At 43.6% G+C, this 12,334-nt stretch overlaps 1 protein-coding gene across 1 annotated transcript in view; it reads right to left on the bottom strand.

The window, feature by feature from the left end:
* SLC38A5 (solute carrier family 38 member 5) overlaps window positions 1-6,325 on the bottom strand; it is a 30,960-nt gene extending 24,635 nt beyond the window's left edge. Inside the window, exon 1 of the mRNA XM_069943465.1 lies at window positions 6,175-6,325. The gene's annotated coding sequence lies outside the window, so the exon portion shown is untranslated. The remainder of the gene's footprint in view (window positions 1-6,174) is intronic.
* Between the last annotated feature and the right edge of the window lie 6,009 nt (window positions 6,326-12,334).

Genomic DNA, 12,334 nt, shown 5'->3' with positions numbered 1-12,334 from the left:
AACTCTATATACACACTATATACAGACCAATATTACCGCCATAGAGTGACCGCCACATAACTCTATATACACACTATATACAGACCAATATTACCGCCATAGATTGACCACTGCATAATGACTCTGTATCCAGACCAATATTATGTGGCGATCACTCTATGGCTGTACTATTGGTCTGTATATAGTGTATATAGTCATTATGTGGTGGTCACTGTATGGCGGTAATATTGGTCTGTATATAGTGTCATTATGTGGTAGTCAATCTATGGCAGTAATGACTATATATACACTATATACAGAGCAATATTAATGCCAAAGAGTGACCGCCACATAATGACTCTATATACAGACCAATATTACCGCCATACAGTGACCACCACCTAAGGACTGAATACCACCTTATTTTTTTTTCTCACCGTATTGCCTTATATACATAGGAGCTGCAGCCAATCAGCGGCCTCAGTGGTCACCTGCAGCAATTACATAGGACTGATGAGGCCAGAGAATGGCTGCAGCTCCTATATACAGTCTATTCACCTCAACACTTGGAGTCAGCAGTGCTAATACACACACACCATTATATATATATATATATATATATATATATATATATATATATATATATACACACCATTATATATATATATATATATATATATATATATACACACACACACACACCATTTTATATATATATATATATATATATATATATATATATATACACACACACACACCATTTTATATATATATATATATATATATATATATATATATATATATATAAAAAATTGAACACGAGGACGGCACTCCAGTAGTGTATAGTGAGGATTTATTCACCCAATCACAAACAGCTATATATATATATATATATATACACACACACAGCTATATATATATATATATATATATATATACACACACACACACCATTTTATATATATATATATATATATATATATATATATATATATATATATATACACACACACACACATCCATGAAGACACATTATACAGATACAAACCATCCAGTCCACACACTATACACAGGACATGTAACACACACTGCATTCATGCATTATACACCTACATTCATACACATTACACACTACATGTACAGTATACTTACCCCCTCTAGCATGCTGGGTGTAGTGGTACATCCCCCTCATGTACCTTGCAGCAGCAGCAGCAGGCTCTCATCCTCACCCGGCAGCCCTCTCCTCCATCGTCCCGACAGCTCCACACCAGAGCAGGAAGTCACGTGCAGAGAGGAGCTGGAGGGAGGGGGAGGGGGAGCTACACACACACGGAGCAGACACCAGCCCAGCGTCCTGCAGCCTCTGCGTGACCCCTGATGGCAGCAGCCGGGGATCACTGCCAGACGCTGCCGGACGCTGCCTGTGCTCTCCTCTCTTACTGGAACTGCGGGAGGGGGCCCCTGGGGGATGGGGGCCCTGGGCATTTGCCCTGCTTGCCCCCCCCTAACGCCGGCCATGGGCCCGGTCTATGTATGTGAGGTCTCTCTATAGTAGGGTAATAGTACATGGGAGGTCTCTCTATGGTAGGGTAATAGTACATGGGAGGTCTCTCTATAGTAGGGTAATAGTACATGGGGGCCCGGTCTATGTATGTGAGGTCTCTCTATAGTAGGGTAATAGTGCATGGGGGCCCGGTCTATGTATGTGAGGTCACTCTATAGTAGGGTAATAGTATATGGGGGCCCGGTCTATGTATGTGAGGTCACTCTATAGTAGGGTAATAGTATATGGGGGCCCGGTCTATGTATGTGAGGTCACTCTATGGTAGGGTAATAGTACATGGGAGGTCTCTCTATAGTAGGGTAATAGTATATGGGGGCCCGGTCTATGTATGTGAGGTCTCTCTATAGTAGGGTAATAGTATATGGGGGCCCGGTCTATGTATGTGAGGTCACTCTATAGTAGGGTAATAGTACATGGGGGCCCGGTCTATGTATGTGAGGTCTCTCTATAGTAGGGTAATAGTACATGGGGGCCCGGTCTATGTATGTGAGGTCACTCTATAGTAGGGTAATAGTACATGGGGGCCCGGTCTATGTATGTGAGGTCACTCTATAGTAGGGTAATAGTACATGGGGGCCCGGTCTATGTATGTGAGGTCACTCTATAGTAGGGTAATAGTATATGGGGGCCCGGTCTATGTATGTGAGGTCTCTCTATAGTAGGGTAATAGTATATGGGGGCCCGGTCTATGTATGTGAGGTCACTCTATAGTAGGGTAATAGTACATGGGGGCCCGGTCTATGTATGTGAGGTCTCTCTATAGTAGGGTAATAGTATATGGGGGCCCGGTCTATGTATGTGAGGTCACTCTATAGTAGGGTAATAGTACATGGGGGCCTGGTCTATGTATGTGAGGTTACTCTATAGTAGGGTAATAGTACATGGGGGCCCAGTCTATGTATGTGAGGTCACTCTATAGTAGGGTAATAGTATATGGGGGCCCAGTCTATGTATGTGAGGTCTCTCTATAGTAGGGTAATACTACATGGGTGCCTGGTCTATGTATGTGAGGTCTCTCTATAGTAGGGTAATAGTACATGGGGGCCCGGTCTATGTATGTGAGGTCTCTCTATAGTAGGGTAATAGTACATGGGGGCCCAGTCTATGAATGTGAGGTCTCTCTATAGTAGGGTAATAGTACAAGGGGGCCCGGTCTATGTGAGGTCACTCTATAGTAGGGTAATAGTACATGGGGGCCCAGTCTATGTGAGGTCACTCTATAGTGGGGTAATATTACATGGGTGCCCAGTCTATGTATGTAAGGTCACTCTGTAGTAGGGTAATAGTTCTTGGGTACAGGTAAAATCTACAGTGGATGAAGGGACCAGTCTTGTAGATGAGATTTTATCTTCATCCCTATTTTGTATATTGTTTTCCACATGATCCCTGCAATCACTCTTGTACACATATCCCCTCAATATGCCTTAGAAATCTTTGATGAGAAAACCCCTTTAAGGTTAGTCTCCCTTTAAAACAAGGTTTTCCGCACGTAGACAGTCCCATAAAACACCCAGGACCGGACTCCCAGGAGGGATAGGAAATAATTTTAACATCTGCAGATGGTCGGTCTGTGAGCTATTCCTGGAGATTCATTTTCCCCACCAGATATTTCCATCATCTCTGCAGAGAGGACAGCAGGACGGGGACTATTTTGGGTTATTACGTTTATTTGCTTTTGTAAAAATTTTTGTTCTTACAGAATTTTTAAGGTGGGGAGAAATGATAAGACTGCTCTGTGTCCCCATGATAAACATGACTGCGTCACCTTTAGAGATGAGCGAACCTGGAGCATGCTGGAGTCCATCCGAACCCGAGCGTTCGGCATTTGATTAGCGGTGGCTGCTGAAGTTGGATAAAGCCCTAAGGCTATGTGGAAAACATGGATACAGCCAATGACTATATCCATGTTTTCCACATAGCCTTAGAGCTTTATCCAACTTCAGCAGCCACCGCTAATCAAAAGCCAAACGATCGGGTTCGGATGGACTCCAGCATGCTCCAGGTTCGCTCATCTCTAGTCACTTTTCATTTTTGTCATGAAGACATTGATTGGCTCCAATCACCATCCATGTCAATGTCCACATCCTATATACATACGTGGTGGTTGTTGGTTATGGACTATGACAACACTGCACCATAAGGACACAGACCAGGAAGGGTTCTCATGTGAATTGAGCTTTCACATTAAAACTTTTTCCCAGTGATAATGAGACCCATAGAAACGGGATTGTCCAAATACGACCCTTTAAAGGTTTATTTCCCAGCTAGGTGAGTTTGGCTGCAGTAGAGTCTCAGTGCATCCATAATACTGGGAGGGAAACTTTATAATCTCTGCCCACAGTCTTATATCCCTGGCGGAGGCCTGTGAGCCTCCGCTGCAGTGAAGGCCACGGGGCGGTTTATGGCTTGTGTCCACATGACCGCACTTGCCAGCACTTAGCACAGTGTCGGATATTAGGAGCTTTGTGAAAGATATGAACTCACAGCCAGAGGATGCAGCCGTAGGCGATGGACATCTCCACAAAGTGGCGGCTGCATTGTTAGAAACGCTTCATGATTTTTAAGCAAAGGGCTTTGTATCTTCCTTCCGCTGAGCTCTAAATCCCTGAGATAGCCAGAGAATTAAATGATAGAATTCTGCCACATTATGGAGAAGCTTACTGCGTAATCTTTATTCATTTACAGAGACCAAGCATATTCTGCAGCGCTGTACAGTAATTGTCATCCCTCATTGCTCCCTGCTCCTATACTGTGGGAGGAAACTGATAAGCGCGTTCCTCTTGGCCACATTGAACCTCTGGACCCCAGCGCTATACTAAACTCAATATAAACATCTGTGCGCATTAAGCTCCCCCTAGTGGTGGCTTCAGATAGACAGAATCAGGGAATTTAGAGTATTTTTCTTAATTTTCTCTTTAGCATTTTGTTGCATGAAATAAGCATTTGATACAACTGAAAAACAGACCGAGAAAGGTTGACTTCTTGTGTTTCTTCCCTAATTCCATAATTGCGCCAACAGTTGTTGCCTTCTCACCAAGCTGCTTGCCTATTGTCCTGTAGCCCAACCCAGCCTTGTGCAGGTCTACAGTTTTGTCCCTGGTGTCCCTATACAGCTCTTTGATTGAGTGTGCATACAAGTGTTTTTTTTTTTTTTTTTTTACAGGTAACAAGACCAAACGGGTGCAATTAATTTAACTAACAGGTCTGTGAGAGGCAGAATTCCTGCTGATTAAATCCTTATTTCATGTAATAAAATACGAATCAATTATTTAAAAGTCATACAATGTGATTATCTGGAATGATCTATATATATAGTGAGCACATAATTCTCTGTCAAAAAAACAACAATATAGGATGGAGCGCCAACCATGTCAGACGACAGAGCGGAATCTCTATGGAACGTTTCACTTGTTTGTAGTGTAAACATTACAGCTAAAAGAAAAAAAAATATCCACAGTATAACTACAAGTCACATATCTGGTTCTGCTGTACCCTCATCATGTGATCTGAGTGATATCAGTAATATATTTATATATACCAAGAGGAGGAGCCATGATACTGATAATACCCACCCACACTATTCAGAGAAAAGTTGGAGAAGATTGGGAATCTGAAACAAAATCACCCCAAACGAGGGGCTGTCCAGAGTAGAGAACCCCTTTAATATTTCCCTTTGCTTCTCCAAGTTCATCCTCGAACACTATGTAATGACCTCAGATGGTGGCTGCATTTATAGTGGGTCCCGGTATAAGAGCAGGCTCTCTGTGACCCCTGTGTCTTTATCCCGGCCCGGTCTCCAGGTGACCTGTAATATCCCTGAGCTGCGCAGTAGGGAACCTGTTATCCCTTTGTATCATTTCCAGGGGATTATCAGAGAACAAATGGGACTTATACACTTCATATATTCCATATATTACAGGCGGTGGAAAACAGGAAAAGAGTTCCAGCGTTAGCCTAGATCCGCCTGTCAGCGTGTTCACCTAGATGGTGTTAAAGGGTGTTTCATAAGTTTATAGGCTACAACCAAAATGGCGGCTATAACAGCCTCAGGAACCAAGCTTGTCCACATTACTGAATGTGAGAGTGAGGGATAGAGCCGAATCAAGAGTCTTGGCGAGCAGGATGATGAGATCTATGGATTAGGGGACTGTATGTGCCGCCATATTGGATGTAACCCAGCTTTTCCTGAAGCCAACAGAACTATTATCCGCAGCTCTTAGGGGGGTTGACGCTAAGATTAGAGCAAAGCTTTGTACACAGAGACTGTATGGCGGCACAGAGGTCCCCACAGTCCTGTATTATGAACTGTAACTATGCCATTTAATAGAGACACCATATGGCGGCACAACACCGTATCCTCCCATAGAACTATTAATGGAGAGAATCTCATGGAGTTTATATGAACAGTAGGGCCCCATAGACTACTCTAAGTAATGTATTATGGTTCTCCTATGGGAGTCGTATTACCGCCATGTGCATGAGGCCTTATATATATGGGGTGAGTGCAGGAGGTCAGTGGTGTAATGTATATAGCTCTGCTCCCATACTATGTGCTGCACGGATGTGGCTGGGAACTTCTGTTTCTTAGGAAACCCCTAGTTTTATCCCCCTCCGATTCCTTTTTTACTTGCCTGTACTTCTCATCTGCAGAGCATCTCCTGGTCCTGTAATCTGCAGACCATCTCTTTCTCGGCTACTTGTGAGTTCCCCCCTGTTGCCATAGGTCTGTTCTGCAGAGCTCAGACAGCAGGGAGCTGTAATATGACATTGCTTCTGTCTCTCTGCCCCCCTGTCATGTTTCAGGCAGCCCGAGCCTCGTCATATTACAGCCTAGAAACTAAGCAGGGGGAGGGGTAGTAGTAATACTGGGGGAGGGGCACCTGCAAAATCCACCTAATATATTACTTTTTATACAGTTACCAAAATGCCCGGCCATAGTCGTGGAGTTAGGGGTGCTCCTTACAGACATTACATTGATGAAGAAGTCATATTCCTCTTGAGGAGGAGCTGCTATGATGGGGGGGGGGGGGGGGGGGGTTAGTTGCAGGGTGTTGGCCTTGGACCCTATCAGTGACAGGTCTCTGGTGATATCAGGTAATATTTCATGTAACAGGTGTGTAGGGCGTCTCCTCCCACACAGCTGAAGGCATGGGCTGTATGATGTGCTATAGGGGATGACAGCTACATGTATGAACACAAAGCACGTCATCAGCCCATGACAAGGAAAAACACAATCCAGAGTCAACATGACCTTACTCAGGAAAATACTGAAGTCTGAGCAAAGTCAACAAGACAGGACAGGGTAAAGAGAAAAACGCAGCACTCAGTAAACCTGATGTATCTAAGCCAAGTGATACCGTCTGCTGTGCTAGCGTATCATGTGCACCAGTATATCTGAGCACAACGCTACATCCAACATTGTGTATAGGAAGCAGATCTCCAGGACAGTGAGCGGTGGGAATGTACATAGTCACATGACTGGTTTTCAGACAGAAAAGTAGGCCATGAAGGGTTAAACGTTAGTTCACCTTTAAATACCATAGTAATGTATCATCCATCCAGCATGGCTTCCAGATGAATCACACATAGTTGGAATAAGACAGGCTGTCCCTGCGACATGGTTCAGGCCGCATAAAAAACACAAGACAGGTGCCCAAGTGTTTTATAACCTACCACGTACTACTTGTAATACTGCTTGTATTATTCTGCAGAGCTGTACTCACAATTCAGCCGCTTCATATTGTCAGACACACTGTAGACCCTAACAGTTCAGCTGATCTCAAAGAACGGTTTTATCCTATGGGAGATTTCTGTACAGAACCTGGTGGCACTTCCCAGAATGCAAATCACCAGTATGCCAGTACTAAACAAGCAGGGAATGCTGGGACTTTCCAGCTTTGGAGCTGCAGAATACTGAGTGCAGCTCTGAAGTATAATACAGGATGTAACTCAGGATCAGTATAAGATCAGTATTGTAATGTATGTACACAGTGACCCCAGCAGCAGAATAGTGAGTGCAGCTCTGGAGTATAATACAGGATGTAACTTAGGATCAGTAATGTAATGTATGTATACAGTGACCCCACAAGCAGAATAGTGAGTGCAGCTCTGGAGTATAATACAGGATGTAACTCAGGATCAGTAATGTAATGTATGTACACAGTGACCCCACCAGCAGAAAAGTGAGTGCAGCTCTGGAGTATAATACAGGACGGAACTCAGGATCAGTAATGTAATATATGTACACAGTGACCCCACAAGCAGAATAGTGAGTGCAGCTCTGGAGTATAATACAGGATGTAACTTAGGATCAGTAATGTAATGTATGTATACAGTGACCCCACAAGCAGAATAGTGAGTGCAGCTCTGGAGTATAATACAGGATGTAACTCAGGATCAGTAATGTAATGTATGTACACAGTGACCCCACCAGCAGAAAAGTGAGTGCAGCTCTGGAGTATAATACAGGACGGAACTCAGGATCAGTAATGTAATATATGTACACAGTGACCCCACAAGCAGAATAGTGAGTGCAGCTCTGAAGTATAATACAGGACGGAACTCAGGATCAGTAATGTATTTTATGTAAATATATAATATGAAGAGACTTCTATGAAATGATGTGGATTGGGGTTTCAGGGTCTTTTCTGTAGGGAATCACTAGTAACATGACGGGTTCTATGGAAGAATAAGAGTTAAGGAAATCTGAGTCTATTGAGGGTTTTATTTTTTATACTGAGTCCTTTGGGCCTTTCATTCCCCGGAATACAGGGATATTAATAGACAAGTGCTGGAGAAAGGTCAGCGTAGCCAGTGTGTGGCTCCATATACAATCACAGGACAATGCCATGTGTTATTTTAAGCCCGGCGGTTGGATTCGGGTTCTGTGTCTTTTACACTCGGCCGTACTCCCATCTGTGAACGTTCACATACAGCTCAACCTCCCAGGTAACCATCAAGATGTCATCCACAGAGAGAAGGTATACAGAGGGGCAGAGCGGCGCTGCGTCTTGCGTAGGGTAGATGTCATTGTCAGTGATACAATAGAAGTCTCCTGTAGCCTGACCATGTGGCCTAGAAGCCGCCCTGGGGCAGCTCAGCATCCTGTCACCTGACTACGAGAACACTTCATGTTTGCAACAGACTGTGCTATTTTGTGTTGTGCAGATGCTAAGAAACATTAAAGGTATGTTCACATGATGCAGAAATCCTCAGAGATCAATCTGCACCAAGAAAAATCAATGAAGATCTGATGCGGAAAATCCCCAGCATATCTGCTCAGTGTCTGTTTGTATCTGTTCAATGACCTTTAATTTTGCATTGATTTTTATTACATTGTACTCTAAATGTTACAATTAAAGACAAACATAATGTAACTTATACCACACAGGCATCTCTCTCTTATTGAGCAGGTTGAGTAAACATCCACAATGCAGGGAGGAAAGGTAAATGAAACCTTAAATTTAAAGATGTTTTCTCATCTCATATCTCATGTCTGTCTCTCTCTCTCTATATGTGTATATATATGCCCTTGTCCCATCGAACTAACAGCCTTCATGATTTTTGGCTCCAGCTGGCTTCGGAGTAATGTGAATACTAGCAGGGAATTTAGGGGGAAATTATAATTCATACAAGGGACAACCACATTTGTTGTGACAATCACCCAGACTAATAAAAAGAACAGGCGGGGTTGGTAAACTTCTCAGTGTCCCCATGTTCGTATGGTTTCCATCCCCAGAGCACTGACGGTCTGAACTGTCAGTCAAGACAGAATGTCCCGCCCATCCCAAACCAGGAAGTAAGAGAGTATACAGCACTGTACAGGGAGGAAAGGATCAGGTAGGAAAAACCCTTTATTAAAGGGCTATTCCATTCAAGCATAACATTTGATATGTTGCTGCCCATGGTGAGACTAACAATCCCTGGCAGGCTTTATCTGCAACATTGAAGCTTTTTGTAATGCTGGGAGGGTAAAGGGGTTATCCAGTGCTACACAAACATGGCCACTTACTTTCAGAGACAACACGACTGTTGGCTCCAGTTCAGGTGCGGTTTGCAGTTAAGCTCCATTCACTTCAATGGAACTGAGCAGCAAAACCCCGCCCAAGCTGGAGACAAGAGTGGGGCTGTCTCTGGAAGAAAGTGGCCATGTTTTTGTAGAGCTGGATAAACCCTTTTAATCACAGTGAGATCATCAGCAATTTGACCTCAGAATAACCCTCCCAGCATTAGAAAGAAGCTACCATGTTTCAGATAAAGCTTGCCAGGGACTTGTATACATCAGCTGTCTCAGAAGGGGGGGGGGAGGGGCAAACAGAGAGAAAAGCTCACGCACAGATTTTTGTGTTTTCAGCAGAAAGCAGCAGCTCAGAACTGGGGGAAGGAGACTGAATAGATAATAACAAGTATGGAAGAAACTGTTAGTCTCACCAGCAGCAACGTACCATAAGTTATGTTTGAGTGGAATACCCCTTTAATTTGTAGATCCCTGTTTTGCAACAATCACCTTCACCAAACATTTCTTGTAGCTTAGTGTTAAAAGGGAATTGTGGACTATTCCATTCTAAAAGAAAAACAATTATTTTAATTCATTCATTGTTCTATATGCAGCGCCCTCTGCAGGTCAGGCAACCACATTTCAGTAAGGTTAAGGTCAGGACTGTGACTTGGTCGTTCCAAATCACAAATCATCTTCTTTTTCCATCATTCTTTAGTAGATTTACTTGTGTGCTTTGGGTCATTGTATTGTTGCAGCAGCCTTGGCTGGCTGCCAGAATATTCTCCTATCAAATGTAGTGAGATCTGTTGATTATTTAAAAGTATCCAGATCCTGAGCCTAGGACCACAGTACTCCCTCCACAATGTGCCACATTCCAGATGGAGTATAGGTGTTGGTGCTTTCACAGCCTAGTATTGTGTATTTGTGCTAAAAAGTTTTACTTTAGTTTCATCCGTCTATAGAACTTTCTCCCAGAAGCCTTCTTGAGAGACATCTCGCTGGACAGCACTTATGCACAGCACTATGGTTTCAGTCTGTTTTGCTGCCTCAGGGCCTGGACGCCTTGTGTTACTTGAAGGAAAAATGAATTTAAAGGTGTATGAAAACATTTTACAGGAGAGTATACAGGCAGCCGTCTATAACTTCCAGCTGAAGAGACGTTGGATGGTGCAACAAAACAATGACCCAAAGCTGACAACTCAACCAACTAAAGAACAATGGAAAAAGAACTTTCCTCATGTTGTGGCTGCAGGATACTGCCCAGCAACTCTATCTGACTGCTAAATAGGGTGCTATATGGAATTGCCAATAGTCCTTTAGACGTGCATTGCAATACAAGTCTATGGGACTTCTGACAGTTTCATATACCACTTGTTTTAGCAGTGAGCCTCGGAGTTGCCAGAAAGTTTGGAGGCATATCCTGCCACTGCATCAGGCTGATAGTTACCCTTAATAAAATCTCCCCCTAAGGCCTAATTCACACATCCGTTGTTCTCTCCGCAATTGCGGGCTTGCAATTGTGGACAGAACATAAAACCAATGTTATTCAATGGCCCCGTTCACACGTCCGTATGTGTATACAAGGCTGCGATCCGTGTTGCAAAAAAACGGACCTGTTTTACTGTGGACCCTTTTTTGCGGCACAGATCACTAGGGTAAATGTAGTGCTCCGTGAAGCATGGAGCACTACGGATGCACATTCGTAGTGCGGTCCGTGGTCGCGGACTGCACTACAGGTGTGTGAATCCAGCCTTACCCTCATGGATCTGCCAAGGCCTAACCTGAAGAGGGTGCTGTATACAAGACATCCCCGAAATACTGATGAAACACATCTACAGGGACAAAAAGGTCCAAAATTCCCCCTCAACATGGTGTAAATCCTATTTGTAGCTACAAAAAAGAAATATTTGGTGGATGCAATTGCTGCTTTAGGAGGATCTACTGGTTATTGGGTTCAAGGGTTCACTTATTTTATCCTCTCTCCACTGTGGATGTTTACCCAATGTATTCAGTACAATATTTTTTGCCGATATTTGACACTCCAGTCCCGACCACACATAGATTCAGACAAGGCAAAGTAAATCCCTGGACCTGTCATGAAGACTTGTGGCCGCCAGCGACATGATAACTAAGGGGAAACTTCTTATCAGACGAGTACGGTGTAAATACAATAGACCTAGTGTGAAAAATGTCACTAATGCTAAATCCCCCATGGCGTCTCTCTATAATTGTGACTCTGAGAATGATCAGACCACATTGTATTAGTGATCAATAAAAGTGATTGCGCGTATCCTGATAGTTCTCACTGGTCTCCTGGCAGCTGTCGGGGTTCTTCAGGATTTTATTAATAACAGCACAGCGGACATGTTTACATCTCCCCGGATCTCAGTTACATGGGAAGAAGCGCAGCGTGTTTCATGTCAATAAAACTATCCGTACATGAGAATCTATGGCCCTGATCCAACAAGCGCTCTGGAATGTCTGAGCCGCTGTCTTTGTAGTGGGATCAGGAAGGGATTGTCCTGTGTAAATAATAAAATCTTCTGCCGCTTTCTAATACACCTTCACCCTCAGGATCTCTGCTTACCATCAGTGGCTGGAAAGCTGAAACACTATGGAAACCAGCAAAGGGGAACCTTCAGCCCTCCAGATGTTGCAAAACTACAATTCCCATCATTCCTGGACAACCAAAGCTTTAGCTTTGGCTGTCCGGGCATGATGGGAATTGAAGCTTTGAAGCAGCTGGAGGGCTGAAGGTTCCCCATCCCTGTTGTAAACCATGTATTAGGGTC

The sequence above is a fragment of the Dendropsophus ebraccatus genome, chromosome 10 (assembly GCF_027789765.1).
Source record: "Dendropsophus ebraccatus isolate aDenEbr1 chromosome 10, aDenEbr1.pat, whole genome shotgun sequence".
NCBI lineage: Eukaryota > Metazoa > Chordata > Amphibia > Anura > Hylidae > Dendropsophus > Dendropsophus ebraccatus.
This window is presented reverse-complemented; position numbering and strand designations above follow the sequence as displayed.